This window comes from Bos grunniens, chromosome X (assembly GCF_055505025.1).
Source record: "Bos grunniens cultivar Pamir isolate PY7600 chromosome X, Bosgru_T2T1.0, whole genome shotgun sequence".
Classification (NCBI taxonomy): domain Eukaryota; kingdom Metazoa; phylum Chordata; class Mammalia; order Artiodactyla; family Bovidae; genus Bos; species Bos grunniens.
In genome coordinates, this window is record NC_141194.1 from 127,828,982 (window position 1) to 127,847,594 (window position 18,613).

Here is an 18,613-nt window from a genome sequence, read left to right on the forward strand (position 1 = left end):
AGATGATACTGTGAAAGTGCTGCACTCAATATGCCAGCAAATTTGGAAAACTCAGCAGTGGCCACAGGACTCAAAAAGGTCAGTTTTCATTCCAATCCCAAAGAAAGGCAATGCCAAAGAATGCTCAGACTACCACACAATTGCACTCATCTCACATGCTACCAAAATAATGCTCAAAATTCTGCAAGCCAGGCTTCAACAGTATGTGAACTGTGAACTTCCAGATGTTCAAGCTGGATTTAGAAAAGGCAGAGGAACAAGAGATCAAATTGCCAACATCTGCTGGATCATGGAAAAAGCAAGAGAGTTCCAGAAAAACATCTACTTCTGTTTTATTGACTATGCCAAAGCCTTTGTGTGGATCACAACAAACTCTGGAAAATTCTTCAAGGGATGGGAATACCAGACCACCTGACCTGCCTCCTGAGAAACCTGTATGCAGGTCAGGAAGCAACAGTTAGAACTGAACATGGAACAACAGACTGGTTCCAAATAGGAAAAGGAGTATGTCAAGGCTGTATATTATCACCCTGCTTATTTAACCTATATGCAGAGTACATTATGAGAAATGCTGGGATGGATGAAGCACAAGCTGGAATCAAGATTGCCAGGAGAAATATCAATAACCTCAGATATGCAGATGACACCACCCTTATGGCAGAAAGTGAAGAGGAACTAAAGAGCCTCTTGATGAAAGTGAAAGAGGAGAGTGAAAAAGTTGGCTTAAAACTCAACATTCATAAAACTAAGATCATGGCATCTGGTCCCATCACTTCATGGCAAATAGATGGTGAAACAGTGGAAACAGTGACAGACTATTTTTTCAGGCTCAAAAATCACTGCAGATTGTGACTTCAGCCATGAAATGAAAAGATGCTTGCTCCTTGGAAGAAAAGTTATGACCAACCTTGACAGCATGTTAAAAAGCAGAGACATTACTTTACCAACAAAGGTCCATCTAGTCAAAGCTATGGTTTTTCCAGTAGTCATATATGGATGTGAGAGTTGAACTATAAAGAAAGCTGAGCGCCAAAGAATTGATGCTTTTGAACTGTGGTGTTGGAGAAGACTCTTGAGAGTCCCTTGAACTGCGAGGAGAACCAACCAGTCCATCCTAAAGGAAATCAGTCCTGAATATTCATTGGAAGGACTGATGCTGAAGCTGAAGCTCCAATACTTTGGTCACCTGATGTGAAGAACTGACTCATTGGAAAAGACCTTGATGCCAGGAAAGATTGAAGGCAGGAGGAGAAGGGGATGACAGAGGATGAGATGGCTAGATGACATCACTGATTCAACAGACATGAGTTTGAGTAAACTCTGGGAGTTGGTGATGGACAGGGAGGCCTGGTGTGCTTCAGTCCATGGGATCACAAAGAGTCGGACATGACTGAGTGGCTGAACTGAACTGAATATACATGTAAAAATACACAAATTATTAGGATACAAATTGATGAATTTTTATAAAATGATCATACCCATGTAAGCAGTACCTAGATCAAGAAACAGAGCACATTTCCTACATTAGTTTCCTAGGGTTGCTGTAACAAATTACCACAAAGTCAGTGGCTTACAACAATAGAAACATACTCTTTCTCAGTTCTGGAGGCCAGCAGTCTGAAATCAAGGTGCCAGGAGGGACATGCTCCCTCCAGGAACTCTAGGGCAGAATCCTTCTTGGCCTCTTCCAACTCTGGTGGCTCCAGGTGTTCTTGGCTTGTGGCTACATCACTCAAAATCTTTACCCCTTCTTGACAAAGCCCTTCTCCATCTTCATTCTCTTCTGTCTTTTCCTCTTCCATCTCTTATATAAGGACACTGGATTTAGGACCCATCCAAATAATCCAGATGATCTCATTTTGAAATCCTGGATTGAATTACATCTACAAAGACCCTTTTTCCAAGTAGGGTTATGTTCACAGGTTTTGGAACATATATAAATCTTTTGTGGGGCCACCATTCAACATATCACACCCCTCATTTCCTGACCTCTCACAGCATAGATTAGCTTTGCCTGCATTTGAACATTATATAAATGAAGTCATATAAGATGCACTTCTTTGTGTCTGGCTTCTTTTGCTCAATATCACACTTGTGAGATTTATGTACATGTTAACTTTTAGCCATAGACCAGCCTTTCTGGTTGCTGGATAGCATTCCATTGAATGGGCATGCGTTTCTGTCAAGAACCCTTAGGAATAGAATTACTGAGTCCTATGTTACTTGTATGCTCAGCTTTGGTAGATAATGTCAAAGAATGACAAGAGTATGAGAGATATAAAGAGTTTTTTAGATCAAGACCAGCTGCCTCACTTAAAATGAAACTCAAGTAACCCCAAATCCACTTAATTAAAAGTGTACTCTTTCTCCTGCCATGACCTTTGGAATTGGGCAAATTTTACTATGCATTTTCATTCTGGCTCAGTACCCCATTAAGGTACTGGGCCAAAATCACACTACCTTGCTTTTATCAGATCACACAAATGAAAGGGAGCTTGGTGGTACTGTCCATGAGGGAGAAGAGAAGCAAACCATGTGACCAAGTGTGTTAGCTGGAGTTAATTTGCTTCTTCCTTGTATTTAGGCCTCCCATTTGCTCCAGGACTCAGCCAGCTCAGTAAGAAGTGTCTCAGGCAGGCTCGTTCATCCTGACTTGTGTAGGTAGAGGAGCGCTGTGTGCTAAGAAAGAACATTACTCATGAAACTTTCAGTGCAAGAAGTTTATGTTTCAGAAAAGAGTCCCATATTTGGACCCTGAGCTGTGGAAAGCCAAAGGCAGCTCAAAGTCAAACAAACAATCTAACAAGATAGCTACTACTCCCACCCCCCACTCCCACCCTGCTGTGTTATTTTTTAAAAGCATTTAGTGTAATTAAGACATTGCCTCATAAAGTTGTTTCACCAGGAACTTCAGTTTCCCCAGGAAGAGATGAAAACAAACTGAATGCTTCATGTCACTGTTCCCACGAGTCTTAAAAAATCATGTTTGTCTTTAACAGCCTGACGTGAAACATCTCTTGTCGATAAAGTTGTTCTACCTCAGGAGAACAAGGCAACAAAATTTACAGTGGCAATTTTTATGCACATTTTAAACATGAATTTTTCTTATAAATTACCAGGCATGTTTGACTCCAACTGCATTTTCCCACATAATTATTTCTTTTAAATCTCCTAATTATTCCATTCTGTTGAATACCATCTGTCCTGCTGAGGGACAATTGTGTCTAAACAAATCAACAGGTTTTACATCACTGTCTAAATATGAAGGAGAAATGGCCCCCAAACTATACTCTGGCACTTTGGTGGAAATGAAGAGTTCTAAATCCCACACTGGGAATGCCTCATCTCTTGCTCTCCTGGAAGCTAACTTTCAGGACTTGTGGAGCCCCAAACAAAGCCAAATGAATTTTGGAAAGGTCAGTGGGAAAGGGATTGGGGTGGGACTTTCCCAGAGAATGTCTGAGCCTTTGCTCTGCGAGCTGTCCAGTCACCCGGACAGTTTGTCCTTCTCAGAAAGGGTGGAGGAGAGGACAGAAGCCATCCTGTCCTGGTACCTGGGACCAGGGGCCTGGACATGGGGCATTTGCGCAATTTGCTTGGAGGCAGCCATCTCACCCTGGGAACCCCAGGAACAGTGTAGTTATGTCAGGAGCCTTGGAGAACGAGCCCAGCATCTGTGGGAAGAAAACTGCCAAGGACTGTCTGTCTTGTGTCTTGTTATCTACAGAACTGTGTTTCAAATAATCAAATACTCTGCACTGGGAAAGTGCTTCTCCCTGCAGCCTGTTCCAGGCATCCCAGAGCCCCAGTGCTTCTGCTCCAGGCCTGCCGATGTTGCTCTTAGCACTCTACCTTCCAACAATAAATGACCTTTCTCCTTTTAGATTCTTCTCTCATCCTCTCTGTCTTGCTCTCGCTACTCACCACTACCCCCAACTTCGTTTGGCCTTTATGTGTTGATTTCCATCCTCAAAGTTGTGGCCAAGAAGCCCGGATGGCTCTCAGGATTAGAAAGGAGGACACATTCACTGGTGTGTGGCTAGCCAGTGGCTCTGAGTGATCAGTCAGTCCCAGGAGATTGTTTTCCTATCTCTGTGATCATACCAGCCTCCTTCTCCCCTACTGGCCTAGATTATCATATTCTTTTCTTCTAAATGCTCACTTCTAAACCAGTTCATCTAAAGACAGTCAGCATCTGCCTTCAGCTAGTGATCTTGATTTGGCATGAAGCCCAATCCAAAGAGATAAAAATGAAGGAGTAGGGTAGACAGTTCTTGAGCACCTCCGCTTCATTTCCCATAGACCTGATTGCTTCCTTCAGAGAGGCCTTCGTGCAATTAGAGATTCTGTCTCCTCTCCCCGGGGCCCCATGCACTATAGAGGGGAAGGCTAGAGGAGCTCACCATTATAAGTGCTGGGACTCAGCAGTGCCCTCAGTCAGGTGGTGTCAACACACACTCACTTCCCGGACTCTCCCCTGGCCCCAGCCCAGAACCCCAGCAAGCTAATCACCAGGAAAATGTCTGTGCATGAACATCAGAAGTGAATGGGCAGGTGGCTTGCTTTGGAATTAGCCTGCAGCACCTATTTTTCTAGCTGCCATTCAGCACTGGACGTGGTAACCACACCAGTTAACACCCCAAATTGGCTTGGGATTATGAATGGAGGGAAGGGAGATCCCCATGCAAGCAAGCAGCTGTCCCTTTGGTTAATTATTGGGATCCACAAGCCCATCCCTACTGCCAGGGCTCCAGTGTCGAGATGATGAAATAGGTGATTAAAGGACTTGGAGGCCAGTCCACACTGCAGCTTTGTCTGGAGTGTTCCAACGACAAGTGTTATTAGTCCACTAATCATAACATTGCCTGCAGTGGAATTTCCTTGGGAAGGAATGGGGCAGCGCCTCCATGCCAGAGGGCTGCGCTGCATGAAAATACTAACACATCACAATTGGCTGTTCTTTGGGAAGGCGATTCCAACAGCCAATTCAGGAAATAGGTCACCAGGCTTCTAGATGCACTGTTATTTTGATTTACTTCCTTAGACTCTTGCAGTTTTTATACAATTCTCTCTGGGTAGAATCAAACTCCTCCAAGTTATTTGGCTTCTGGAGTGCCACACAGGGAAAGAAGTGAGCTGCTTCTGAAAAGAGACAGGGGTTTTCTGTGGTCAGGCCTGCAGGGTCTGCTTACTTCTAAGAATTAGGCGCGATATCCTTCAGATTGACACTCCTCACCTTGACCCCTTTCACTGGGGTCTCCCAGAGGTCTGAGGCCATGGCTTTGAGGAGCCTGCAGCTGTGCCTGCCAGACAACAACTGTTTAGAGAGAGAGGATGAAGAGATACAAACAGGTTGGAGAGTGCCAGAACCCTCTCAGTAACGAGCATAGCAAAGCTTCCATTTCCAAGGACCTTGGGAGGACGAGCTGTACTTAGTACCAGCTGTTGGAGTCTGGGACCACCCTGTTGGTGGGGTTAGGGGCCCAGCCAACTCTTTCTTTTACTCTCTATCTCTGTTCATTTGGGCCTTAATAAACAAGAGTCAGGGGAACTCTGGGTCTCTGTCACCAAGCAGCTGCCTCCTCTTTCCTGGATCAGTCTAGAGTTGCCCTGATTTTTCCTAAACCCAAGCAGTTGTCTATTGCCTTGCAGTGTCAGCAGAGGGTATTTGCGGGTCCACTGGTATTTACAGATTTCACATCAGGCAAAAGCTTATATTTCTTTTTTTTTTAAGGTAGACAGATGGTCTGACACTGGGGCCTGTGAACTTACCCCTGCTCCCTTTCTGTTTTTAACCCTTCATCTGTTGGATATTTCTAGATTCACAACATCTTTCTTGGTGCTCAGAGACATACTGTATTTTATTGGTACATAAATTCTGGGCTCTAGCTCACCTGCCCAGAGATGCCGTCACAGTGCAGTCTTTTAGTAGATGAAGAGATGTGCCAATAATTCACTGGAGTATTGAAATGCCATGGGAGGGTTTGAAGAGGTCTCTCAGAGACTGAGACTTTGCTCAGAACTTCTTCACCCCCTTTCTTCTTTTCTGTAGCCCTGTTAGTCATGGCCTATCTTAGCAAATAGGACAGGGTAATCTTTATCAGAAACTCCCTTTTGTTGTTCAGTCACTCTGTCGTGCCGACTCTTTTCGACCCCCATGGACTGCAGCATGCCAGGCTTCCCCATCCTTCACCATCTCCCAGGCTTGCTTAAACTCATGTCCATTGAGTCAGTGATGCCATCCAACCATCTCATCCTCTGTCATCCCCTTCTCCTCCTGCCTTCAATCTTTCCCAGCATCAGGGTCTTTTCCAATGTTGTTTAGTCTCTAAGTTGTGTCCAGTTCTTTTTCAACCCCATGGACTATAGCCCGCCAGTCTCCTCTGTCCATGGGATTCCCAGGTAAGAATACTAGAGTGGGTTGCCATTTTGTTTGCCAGGGGATCTTCTCAACCCGGGGATCTTCTCAACCCAGGGATCGAACCTGCATCTCCTGCATTGGCAGGCAAATTCTTTACCACTGAGCCACCAGGGAAGCCCAGAAACTCCCCTAGCATCCACCTATTTCTTTGGGCTCTGGACTTGAGAAGAGTTTCACCTGAGAGAGTTTAAAATTCTCAGTAATCTTCTGAACATTATCTCTGTACTTCAGTTTTGTTTGCTGGTTGTATAAATCATTAGAGCTTAAGTTGCCTACTTAAGTAGCTGGAATCGAATGCACAGTCATCCCAGAACCACCACGTGGCTTCTGCATGTGCTGTAGGGACACGGAGAAGAATCATAAGCACAGGTGCAGCGCAGTGACACAGCCTCAGTGATGCACCTTGGAGCTCAGAGCAGAACACTCTTGGAGGCTGGCCCGCTCTGATTCCCAGTTGGGCTCCTTCCTAGTTGTTGAAGTTCCTGAGCCCCTGCTTCCTACACTCCAGGTGAAAAGGAGAGTTCTTAGCATGAAATGATTGGGAAGGTGAAATGAGAAAATGTAGGTGATGTGTTTTGTTAGGTCAGTCCTGGAAATTAGCAAAATGGCCACTACATGTGACTCTTCTCATTATGAAAATCACTTCCTTCGCTGTGGAGTCCTGGTTCCTGTTTAATAGCAACTGCAGGAGTCACAGGAGCTACCACCCCCCCCCCATCTGAGTCTGGCTATTTTCGAGGCTCCCTTTGGAATGGGCCGGCCCCTGCAGTCCAGGGGGTGGGAGGCGGAGAGGGAGCAGGCATTATTCTCTGGGTTGCAGCTGTGGCAGCCAATACAGTATCCCCCACATGCCAGATGAATCAAGCCGAGGGCCAGATCTGGGCTGTGGGCCAGAGGCTCCCCACCCTGATTTATAGTGTGGACAGAGATGTGGGTGTTTTGTGAATATATTTTGATGATGATAAAAAAAAGAGGGGGGAGAGAGGAAAAAAAATACCCTTCCTAAAAAATGTGCTGAGGGAGGGAGGTTCAGGCCTATCTGTGAGATTAGAGCAGCCTGACTGTGAGCAGCAGCAACTCGTTAGCAGGAGGCCCATGGAAGAGCAGCCTGTGATAGGCAATGTCCCTGGGAACACAGTGAATTGTGAATGAGGTCCCTGTATGCCAACCACTGGGGCAGAGCCGGCCTGCAGCCCCTCTGCAGGTGTGCAGTAGGGGACTAAGCCTGCATTTTAACTCCTGCAGGGCCCCACGAGCAGAGGGGCAGAGCACTGGACCTGCTGGGCTCTGGGGAGGCTTGCGTGGTGCTAATACTTCTCCAGAAACCAGCCAGGCGTTGCTTTTGGGGTCAGGCCCAGGTCATGGCCAATGGGCTGGGGACAATAGGCTAAGTGTGGGAAGGCTGCTCTGGATGGAGTTCCAAAAGAAACAATATCCAGGATTTATTCTCAACCTTCAACCCAGCACATTTGAGAGGGCTCCCAATTCTGGGGCAGAGTGGGAACTGGAGTCGGGGCTGGAGGTGGGGGCTCCCGCGGGAATGTTTTCCCTCCCAGGCAAGGCAGAGCCAGGCACAGCCCTCCTTGTTTTACTCATGAAATGTCAGGCACAGCTGTCCTGGCTTACTGTATTTCATCCGAGAAAGACCCTCAACCCGGTTTCCTGGGACCCATACAGATCTTTGAAGACAGCAGATTTATTCCCCAAAGGTGAGGCCACTAGGCAGACATCGATAGGGCTGGAGTGCGCAGCACGAAAACTCACGTCGGTCTGCAAACATTTTTTCCCCCTGAAGGAAGGGCAGTGAACACTCTTATGCCAATAACCTGTAGTATCTGACAAGTACAATCTGGTGTTTTGTTTTGTTTTGTTTTGTTCATTTCCTTACCTCTCAATGCTCCCGGCCTGGGGCCCTCTCTGCAAGCCAGGCTCATTCCTGGCCTCCAGCACCCCTGCCACCCTACCACGCTCATTTTTGCTTTTAAGTTTTTGCTTCATCTGAAGTCCTCTTGCCCTTTGATGATTCAAAGCTTCCTTATCCTTCCACATCGCCAGTTCTCTGAGAAAACAGCCCCAGGCACCCCTATTCCCCCATTATTGCCTAGCCCAGGGCTTTGGGGCACATGCTGCCTGCGTGTACAAGCTCATGAACTCCCTGTTTGTCCACCAATCCAGAGGACAAAGATGTCTGAAGGAGAAAAGTGAGCCTCTCTCTGTTTGGCTGCCCCTTCAGACTCAGCCACCAGGGCTTACCTGGTGGCTCAGACAGTAAAGAGCCTGCCTGCAGTGTGGGAGACCCAGGTTCAATCCCTGGGTCGGGAAGATCCCCTGGAGAAGAAAATGGCAACCCACTCCAGTATTCTTGCCTGGAAAGAAAGACGAGCCTGGCAGGCTACAGTCCATGGGATCGCAAAGAGTCGGACACGACTGAGTGACTTCACTTTCTTTCACATTCTTTCCTTCAGACCCAGTTCAAGTGGGTTTTTGGAGCTTTTCCTGTGATTTTCTTTTTCTTTCTTTCTTTTTTTTTTTTTTTTTGCGTACATTCATCTCTTTTACATGTTCACTCTACTGAAACACAAATCCACCACACCCATGAGGCCAACCCCAGATTACAAAATTTCAGCGCCTGTGGAGATTTCTTCCATCAGGCGAAGCCTCTCCTGCCCTGAGCCCTGGGAGTTTTCGCTTTCTATTGAGGATGAGAAATAACACTCCATGAGAGGGGCTCTGGTCTGTGTCACTTGGGGCTGGCTCCTTTGCAGAATGGTGAGAAGCCCCCTGAAAATGAAATGGAATGGCTTCTCAGGCGCTTGTATTTGAATTTCCCATTTCCTGCCTTGGAGCTCAACAAAGGACTTGTGTATGGAGTGTGTGTGAGTGTGTACCATGGCAAGAGAATGCACACAGGATCCTTGTTGTCCATTCACTTTTCTTGGGAGGAAACAGAAGTGGGTGTCTATTCCCAGCGGTATTAGGGAACAGCGGTGGGGGCCCTCACCATCTCCCCTTCCAGATTGCTAGAGATGTCTTTCACTCACAGTGTGGTTGGCTGAAACCAACAAGTTACATCTCTCACTTCTGACTACATCCCACTCTGTACTGGATGCCCTTTGAAAAAGCATGTTAAGTGAATGTTAAGGGAAACTGTACATATTCTTAGCAGATAAGGGAGGCTGGGGCCATTCCTGCCTCAGAGTGCTGGCATTGCCTGCTAGCAGATGGCAGGGTTTCTCCACCCCTACAGTAGTGCTTTTTGACGATCTGGCAACAGCATAACTTGAGTCACTGCTTGGATGGCCCTACCTCAGCATTTGAAAGCATCTGCTGGGGGCTGGGCTTCATAAAACTTGGGTTTTCTTTAAGACCCTGGTAAAAATGGAGTAAGCATTATGGCTACATGTTCGTCATGACCCTGGGAACAAACTGTTGGCTAGGAGTATAGTGGGGCCCACTTACAGACCAAATGTGCTAATTATAAATGGTTCTTATCTTGTCATTAAAACAGATCTGGCAGGCCTGGGACTTGGCAGCCCTCGGTGAGCTATTAGTTCCATGCTACTGTACCGGCTGGGCAGTCATAAAACTGTATCTCTTTGAAAAATGGTCCATAATGTAGACCAGCCTCCTCTGCACCCATTAGCCCAAATTGGTCTGACTTGATGGCCCAGTCTCGGGCTGCTCGGGTGCTGGGTTTAATTTCTGTCTGGAGCTGTAGGCAGAGTGGAGGGAGGGACTCAAGGGCCTTATGCAATGAGACTGGGTCAGAGGCTCTGACCCTTGGTCTCCACCTCTTTTGGCACCACTTCCTTGGCTTCCTGCTGTCAGGCAGCCCTCTAGTTCATGTCCTTGTCTGCTGCCCTACTCGGTCAAGCCCTGTTAAGGAATTAACTGCAAGTTAGGAGTTAGCTGGTAAGAGCCCGGGGCATAACAGGCATACTTGCATATTAACAGGAGTCTCAAGGAGGCTAAAAGTCTCCACGGATGGAGCCAACAGTGCTGGTATAAAAACTAATAGGGTAGATATTTCTGGACTGAGTCTCCTTAGAAGACACTGCGAGCATTTCAAGCATCAGGATGGAATGGCTGGGAAAATGGGGTGAAGGAGTTACTTCCCAGTGGCCCAGAAATCCCACCAAATAGACCACACTGTCTCTGTCAGATGGTGCCGGAGTCTCTGCTCCACCCTGGCAGTTTGGTTGACAGCGTTTGTGAAGTACCAGATGGCGCATGTGTGTGAGTTTAGAGCCAGGCTCCTAGGGGTGGCTTCTAGTTTAGACAAAAAGGCTGAAGGCTTTGCCCAGTGCTTCTCAGACTCAAATTGGTTTTCATTTGATTTAAATGTTTCCAAATAGAGAAAGGATTCAATCTTCTATTGACACCTGAAACATGAATTTGGAAATCAAACCCAACCATGGCTCATTTCTTCACTTTTCAAAGCACATATTTAAATATTTGCTTTCATTGGGTGAGATTATTAACAGGTGCATCTTGCGTCTAAGAGTAATTTCAATTATCCTACAAAGGAAAATATACCTGCTCAGGATGTTGAGGAAATGACTATTAACCCTAATTCCATACAACAAAAAAAAAATGCTATTAAAAAAAAAAGCACACATTGAACACTTAATACATTCCAGGCACAGTGCTTAATATGTAACAGGTAAGTAGGATTATATTGCCATTTTATAGACCAGGAAACTGAGGCTCATGCATATTAATCGAGTTCACACAGTTCTCAAGTGGTGGCACTGGAATTAAAACACGGTGTAGCATAGAGCACAAGCTCTGCAGTCAGGGGGGATAATTCTTTGTCTTATAGACAGATGTGTATAATTAAATGATGTTTCTTCTTGTGAGTGTTCAGTGGACACCACCTCAGCCCTCCAAGGACAACAGCTCCAGCTCAGCGGGGAGGTTCAGTATAAAGATATAAGCGTGGGAGCCTTCAGCATACAGAAGGCAACTGAACTCCAGTGGAGGGGAGAGCACCAGCCAGAATGATTTGCTCAAGGTCATGCAGTCATCAAGGGCAGAACCCTGCCCTGGCAAGAGCATCTCCCCCATCACCTCTCAACTACAACCTCCGAACCAGGAGGCTACTCCACCCTCCCCACATCATGTTCCTCAGCCCCTTTCCTCTTGCTTTAACAGGCAGGAGTTGTTTCCCAGATGGCAATAATGGTACTGACAATCAGAGGAATTTGTGCTGAGTAATATTTCAGAGATAACAAGAAGGGAATTCCAGGATAAACAGATGACTCCAGGGTTTTCAGAACCATTTCCCCTGAAGACCCATCCTCCAAGACTGCCACAAGAAAGACTGTCCTTCTCGGGAACTCAGTGCTGTCTGTGAAGATGTCTCCAGAACAATGACTGCCATTGGACAAAGGCTGGTCCTTTCCAAAACGATGGCATTTGTCTCTTGACACTCTTCACCTTGTTGCTTTCTCTTCCATGGAGAAAAAGCATGCTTTCCTTTATGATCTTGTGTTTTCTCCCTTCTCCAAGTATGATTGTATCTGACCTTGGCTTGTCTGCATGTGTGCAATAAAGTCATCTCTCTGGAGAGAGTATCATAATACTTTTTCCTAGATCTTTGTTTCAGGGGAAAGTTAAGCCAAAGGAATAAATCTCTAAATGTAAAATTTCAGATATCAGCCAGCAAGTGGGAGATAAAAGGATATGGCAAAAAGCCACCTTTCTTGTACTTACCTCTGAGATCATACTAGTGGCTCTGAAAGTCAGCTCCTTATATGGGAACTAATGTCTATAGCTTGAAAAATTTCAGATACTCCTGATGTGGTTGAACAAAAAGAACATGGCATGAGCCCTGCAGCCAGACTGTAAGGTTGCATTCCAGCTCTACCACTTCCCAGCTGTGGGACCTTGGGTAAGCTACTTACACACTTGGTGCATCACCTTCCTTATTCCATAAAACAGGATAATTATAGAACCTAATGTACAGATTCTAATATGGGTGAAACTAGACAACTTGAATCGGAGAAGGCAACGGCACCCCACTCCAGTACTCTTGCCTAGAAAATCCCATGGATAGAGGAGCCTGGAAGGCTGCAGTCCATGGGGTCACTAAGAGTCAGACACGACTGAGTGACTTCACTTTCACTTCTCACTTTCATGCATTGGAGAAGGAAATGGCAACCCACTCCAGTGTTCTTGCCTGGAGAATCCCAGGGACGGGGGAGCCTGGTGGGCTGCCGTCTATGGGGTCGCACAGAGTTGGACACGACTAAAGCGACTTAGCAGCAGCAGCAGCAGCAGCAGACAACTTGAATACGTATAAACACTTAGCATGGTGCCTGGCAGTTAATGAGAAGCAGTTAATGAATATCTAGTCTTGCCATTTCCTCACTAAACCTGGCTTTTCCTTGGGTCCTTCAGCCATGTAGGTCACTTTAGTGGAACTCGATCCAACTGGAATTTTTGAGTATCTGCTGTGTGCCTAGCCCCATTCTGGGAACACTATGAGGACTACAGTAGAAATCTACAAAGGAGGAGCTAATCTCAGGGATCTTTTTTGGTGGAATATTTTGAGCTTCTTCCAAAGAGCCCCATCTGACAGCTAGGTAAAGAGGCCCAAGGCTCTTCCTTACATAGCATAGAAAGGGGTTTATATCCATGGGCTCTGCAATCAGGCAGACATTCACTTCTTGCCTCTGCCTCTTGACTGTGGTGTGACCTTGGCAAAGCACACTATCTCCCAGTGCCTCAGCTTCATCTGTAAAACGTGTGTCATCATTACATCCTTCCCCATGCTGTTCCTATCAACAGAGATTTGTAATTATTGCTTTATACAGTTGTCTTTTCAAGGAAATGGAAAAAATATTACAAAGATACATTAATTACAAATGTTACAAAGATACAAAATTACAGATACACTAATATCTTTAATATTTATAGATAAATATTATATTTACTAGTGTTCTTTATTTCTTTGTGTGGATTTGAATTACTGTATGGTGTCCTTCCATTTTAGCCTGACGGATTCCCTTTGCCATATCTTTTTTAACACTCTTTTAAAAAATTGAAGTATAATTGACATATAACATTGTATTATTTTTGTATATAATTGACATATAACATCAGGTGTGCAACATAATGATTCAGTGTTTGTATATATTATGAAATGATCACCACAATAGTTAACATCCATCAAAATACATAGTTACAATTTTGTTTCTTGTGATGAGAACTTTTAATATCTACTATGTTAGTAACTTTTAAATATATACTGCAGTATTATTAACTATAATCACCATGTTGTATATTATCTCCCCATGACATATATTTTATAACTAGAAGTCTATACCTCTTGACCTACTTCATCTATTTTGTCCAACTCCCAGCCCCCACCTCTAGCAACCACCAATTTGTTCTTTGTATCTATGAGCTTGTTTTTATTTTTGAACATTCCACATGTAAGTGAGATCATATGGTGTTTGTCTTTCTCTATCCAAGGGCATGATGCCCTCAAGGTCAGTCCATGTTGTCACAAATGGCAAGATTGCATTCTTTCATTTTTTATGGCAGAATACTATTCTCCTTCATTTTGAACAATAATTTTGCTGGATATAGAATTCCTAGTTGATGGCTTTGCCTTTTAGTACTTGGATTATGTCATCCCACTGCCCTTTTGCCTCCTTGGTTTCTGATGAGAAATTAACTGTTAAACTTATTGATGACTCTTTGTATGTGATGAGTCACTTCTCTCTTGCTGCTTTCAAGATCTTTTCTTGCCTTTGGCTTCCAACAATTTGCTTATGATGTGTCTAGGTGTTGACCTTTTTGAATTTATCCTGCTTGGAGTTAGTTGAGCTTTTAGGATGTGTAGATTACTGTTTTTCATCAAATTTGGGAACTTTTCAGCTATTATTTCTTCAGACATTCTTTCTGTTTCTTTCTCTGTCTCCTGTTCTTCTGAGAGTCCCATTACATGCCTGTTAGTATACCTAAAGGTGTCTCACAGGTCTCTGAGGCTGTGGTCATTTTTATTGCTCATTTTTCTGTTTCTCATATTGAATATCAACATTTTCATGTTTTCTGATTTTCTCTTCTGCCTGTTCAAATCTGCTGTTGATCCTCACTAGTGTCAAGGCTATGGTTTTTCCAGTGGTCATGTATGGATGTGAGAGTTGGACTATAAAGAAAGCTGAGCACCAAAGAATTGATGCTTTTGAACTGTGGTGTTGGAGAAGACTCTTGAGAGTCCCTTGGACTGCAAGGAGATCCAACCAGTCCATTCTGAAGGAGATCAGTCCTCGGTGTTCTTTGAAAGGAATGATGCCAAAGCTGAAACTCCAATACTTTGGCCACCTCATGCGAAGAGTTGACTCATTGGAAAAGACTCTGATGCTGGGAGGGATTGGGGGCAGGAGGAGAAGGGGACGACAGAGGACGAGATGGCTGGATGGCATCACTGACTCGATGGCCGTGAGTCTGAGTGAACTCAGGAAGTTGGTGATGGACAGGGAGGCCTGGCGTGCTGCAATTCATGGGGTTGCAAAGAGTCAGACACAACTGAGCAACTGAACTGAACTGAACTGAGTGAATTTTTAAATATCAGTTGTTGTTCTTTTCAACTCCAGAATTTCTATTTGGTTCTTTTAAAAATAATGTCTATTTCTTTATTGATACCTCTATTATTGAGATGTCATTCTCATACCTTCCTTTAGTTATTTAGATATGATTTTCTTTAGCTCTTTGAACATACCTAAAATAGCTGATTTACATCTTTGTATAAAAAATGCAATATCTGGGCTTCCTCAGAGGCAGTTTTTATTGGTTGTTTTGTTTTTTCATGTGTATGGGCTATTTCTTTGTAGGTCTCATAATTTTTTGTTGAAAACTGGACATTTTGAATATTATAATGTGTTCCATCTGGAGATCAGATTCTTCTTGGACCCTAGGGTTTGCTGTTCCTGCTGCTTGTTGTAGTTGTTGTTTGTTAAGTGACTTTCTCTATCTGAACATCCACCAGAGCTGGTTGGTCCCATTTCATAGTTACCGTTTACAAGGTATAACTCCCCCTACTGTTGGCTTTGGCTGTCCCACAACTCTTTTGATGAAATTTGAGGCCTGTCTTTGGGTGAAGCTAGTTATAAATATCGGAGAAGGCAATGGCACCCCACTCCAGTACTCTTGCGTGGGAAATCCCATGGACAGAGGAGCCTGGTGAGCTGCAGTTTATGGGGTTGCTACGAGTTGGACACGACTGAGCAACTTCACTTTCACTTTTCACTTTCATGCATTGGAGAAGGAAATGGCAACCCACTCCAGTGTTCTTTCCTGGAGAATCCCAGGGACAGGGGAGCCTAGTGGGCTGCCGTCTGTGGGGTCGCACAGAGTTGGACACGACTGAAGTGACTTAGCAGTTATAAATATTAAACTTGTCTCATGCTTCTTAGTTCTCTGTGGAGTAACCTCTATTCAAGGAGCTCATAAATCACAAGGCCAACCAGCATTCATTATCTGCCTTCATTTGAGAAAGAGAAAAATATAATGAGAGATTATATGAGAGAAGAGCCCATTCCACTCTTCTAAGAGCCTCAAAAGACTCCTCTGAAGAGACTAAGCCACACTCCAGAAAGAGAGTTGAAATCCATGTCACCCAAGATGGATGCCCCTAGTTCTTTCCTTCTGTCCCAGATATTCCCTACTTTTGAGGTGGGATGAGAGAAGTACACCTTGCAGACCAGAGTTGGCTGAATCCTGTAGTGTTGCTGGAAACAGAGGTGCCTACATGAAGTTCTCCCAACAGCAGAAGGGGCAGCTTTAAGGGTGACCTAGAGGCATCCAGAGACTAGGGCAGAAAGACTGGAAAGCCTGAGGAGCACAAGCAGAGTGTCTCCAGCGCTGGATGGGGAGAGGAGAGGGCACTCCAGTGCTGGATGGGGAGAGGAGAGGGCAGGAAAGAGGGGACACAAAGAATGATCGATAAATTCTGTTCCATTGGGGGAGGCTTAAAGCAAGAAGCAATTTGCTTTTTCTGATTCCATATTTTCACCAAGTAGTTTTTAAACAGTCATTGGGTTATTGAGATGTTCTTCAACTATCTACCTTATGTATTCATTCAACAAACATTTACCAGGTGTCAGGCACTGGACATAATGATATGAATAAAACAGATCTCTCGTGGTTCTAGGAGAAACCAATGTATAGAAAATCACAGCATAATGAGAGAAAGGCTATAACTGAAAGAAGGCCAGAGAACTGGGAGCTCCAAGGAGGCCCCTCGTTCCAGCTTGGAGTGCAGGTAGGACATAGGAACCTGAAGGGCCTCTACTAGGAGGTTGTGCTTGCACTGAATTTCTAATCTTGAAGCACAAGAAGTTTTTCAAGTGTTGGTGGGAGGAGTGTGTAGGGATGCATTCATCCTAGAGAGAAGGAATGACAAATGCAGACAGAAGCCAGAGAATGCTTGTGGTACATTTGGAATGAAAAAAAAAAAAGCTTTGGAGGGTGGGCATGGAGTGTATGGAGCGTACCAGAAGGAGGTGAGATTAGAAAGTTAAATAAGATCAGACCATGACATGACCTGAATGTTCCAAGGAGGCATTTGTGCTTTATCTTGAAGATTATGGGGGAGTCAATAAAGGCTTTCAAAGGAGAATGATCTTGGTGGTGTAATAAGACAGTTCAGAGTGTAAAAGCTATATACTATTCATGTACAAAGTGTGGCCCCTCAACCAGCAGCTTCAGCATCACCTGGGAAATTTTTACACATGCTAATTCTTGGGCTCAATCCCAGACCTATTGAATCAGAGACTCTGGAGATGGGGCCCAGTCATCTGTGTTTTCACAAGCTCTCAGGTGATTCTGATGCATGCCCAGACTACTTATGTTGGAATCCCAGCTTTCCCACTCTAGAACCTTGGGCAAGTTTGAAATCTTTCAGTTTCCTCAGGTGTAACATGTGGGTTATAAATTTGTTGTTAGAATGAAGTATGTTAATATATAAAAAGCAGTTAAAGTAATACCCTGTGTACATAGTATGTGAACCACTATCATGAATGTGATTGTCACCCAAATTCCTTCTGGATGGCTGAACATTTTGATCTGACATGTGGGCCTTGGTTTAGTGTCATGACCCTTCCCTTCCCTTCCTTTCCCTGTCCTGCCCTTCCCTTTCCTCATATGTAGAAAAATATCTATCACAGCAAAGTGGTGCTTAAGGGGAATTTACTTGGAGACAAGTTGTTATTTTTCAGTCTCTCAGTCATATCTGACATTTTGCAGCCCCATGGACTGCAGCATGCCAGGCTTCCCTGTCCTTCACTATCTCCCAGAGCTTGCTCAACCTTGTCCACTGAGTCAGTGATACCATCCAACCATCTTGTCTTCTGTCGTCCCCTTCTCCTCATGCCCTCAGTCTTTCCCAGTGTCAGCACCCTAATGAGAATCCAGGTCTACTGACTGTATAGAAGAGATGGAACTCAGGGGTAGCCTTAGACACGCTCTCTTCCCCAGGTCTTGTCCTCATTATGTTTATTTGTAGACTGAGGGGATTGGAACATACGATTTTGGAAGACTCTGACATTCAGTAATCGTGGTTACCTTTAAATGAGTCAGATTGAGCAAACTTATTGAGTACCATTCTAGTAACTTTCACAGAATTTCACAAGCCTATGAGATACATATTATTATCCCCCCAATTAAAAATGAGAACATAGAAGCCAAGAGAAGATCAGCTGGCCCCAAATTACATGGTACCCACAGGGCACAGCTGAGATTTGAGCTAGGTCTGCCTGATTCTACAGCTGTCTCTTCTGCCCAGTGACACGGCTTCCTGTGCTGCACTGTGACTTCCTTCAGAGAGATAAATTGGCTTGGCCAAGGTCAAACAACTAAGTAAGCTGCAGAGGAAGGACTAAAACCCAGGTTTTCTGACTTCAGGGCCAGTGTTTGATCTACAAATCACTGTGGCCTCTAACAATGAAAGCTAACAGAATGCTAAGTGCTAGACAGATTAATGGCCTGTCTCTTCCCCACTAGCTCCAACAATCTAGAGTCAATAGACAACACACCAGCCATGTAACCAAGAGCCATGTGGCACCAAGTCAGCAGACCTCTGCAGGAGTCAATTTGAAATGCCTGGAGGGATTAAGCATCAAGTCTTAAGCACTGGACCACCAGGGAAGACCCTCAATTTCCAATTTCTGTATATGCTTTATG

The 18,613-nt window shown here is 44.7% G+C and overlaps 1 protein-coding gene across 4 annotated transcripts in view; it reads left to right on the top strand.

The window, feature by feature from the left end:
• The window catches only part of PABIR2 (PABIR family member 2), a 74,627-nt gene that overhangs the window by 48,517 nt on the left and 7,497 nt on the right, over window positions 1-18,613 (top strand). For 2 of the 4 annotated variants that reach the window (XM_086389234.1, XM_086389239.1), the window contains exon 11: window positions 11,576-11,997. The exons of the other annotated variants lie outside the window; for them this stretch is intronic. The gene's annotated coding sequence lies outside the window, so the exon portion shown is untranslated. Of the gene's footprint in view, window positions 1-11,575; window positions 11,998-18,613 lie in introns of those variants that run through there. 4 annotated transcript variants of the gene reach the window in all.